Source organism: Schistocerca cancellata, chromosome 6 (assembly GCF_023864275.1).
Source record: "Schistocerca cancellata isolate TAMUIC-IGC-003103 chromosome 6, iqSchCanc2.1, whole genome shotgun sequence".
Taxonomy (NCBI): domain Eukaryota; kingdom Metazoa; phylum Arthropoda; class Insecta; order Orthoptera; family Acrididae; genus Schistocerca; species Schistocerca cancellata.
This window is the reverse complement of record NC_064631.1, coordinates 168,368,642-168,369,371: the sequence shown is the minus strand read 5'-3', so window position 1 is coordinate 168,369,371 and position 730 is coordinate 168,368,642. Positions and strand designations below refer to the sequence as shown.

General features: G+C 49.9%; 1 non-coding gene across 1 annotated transcript; it reads left to right on the top strand.

Annotated features, from left to right (window-relative positions):
- The first annotated feature begins 400 nt into the window (after positions 1–400).
- Positions 401–475, top strand: Trnas-cga (transfer RNA serine (anticodon CGA)). The gene has a single exon. It is a non-coding gene; the product is annotated as a tRNA-Ser (tRNA).
- The last annotated feature ends 255 nt before the right edge of the window (positions 476–730 follow it).

Below are 730 nucleotides of genomic sequence, written 5' to 3'. Positions count from 1 at the left end.
CGAGCCGCACCAGGATCGCCCCCTGCAACAAGTGAATATAAGCGCCGCTCCTGTCAGCCTCTGCCGCTCAGACCGGCTTAGTGTACTGACATTAGTGGAAAGTATTTGCGGAACTTGCTACTTAGTTGTCTGGACTCGGACTATAAAGAAGACTATTACTGAAATTTCCTGGCAGATTAAAACTGTGTGCCGGACCTGGACTCGAACTCGGGAACTTTGCCTTTCGCGGGCAGGTGCTCTACCAACTGAGCTACCCAAGCACGACTCCCGCCCCGTCCTCACAGATTTACTTCCGCCAGTGCCTCGTCTCCTATCTTCCAAACTTTACAGACGCTCTTGTGTGGAAGGTAGGAGACGAGATACTGGCGGAAGTAAAGCTGAGAGGACGGGGCGGGAGTCGTGCTTGGGTAGCTCAGTTGGTAGAGCATTTGCCCGCGAAAGGCAAAGGTCCCGAGTTCGAGTCTCGGTCCGGCACACAGTTTTAATCTGCCAGGAAGTTTCACATCAGCGCACACTCCGCTGCAGAGTGAAAATCTCATTCTCCAGACTATTACTGTTTGCATGTCACTATCGACATCGATGTAACTGCGAAGTTAAGTATTGTCAAGCTGCTTTATGTAAACAAAACTACTAATGTTATTTGCTTGAATTGTTGTGTAACATTCCGAGAACGCGGCATCCTTTAGACACCAAATAAGCGGCCAGTGGGCAGCACAATGTCATGTTCACA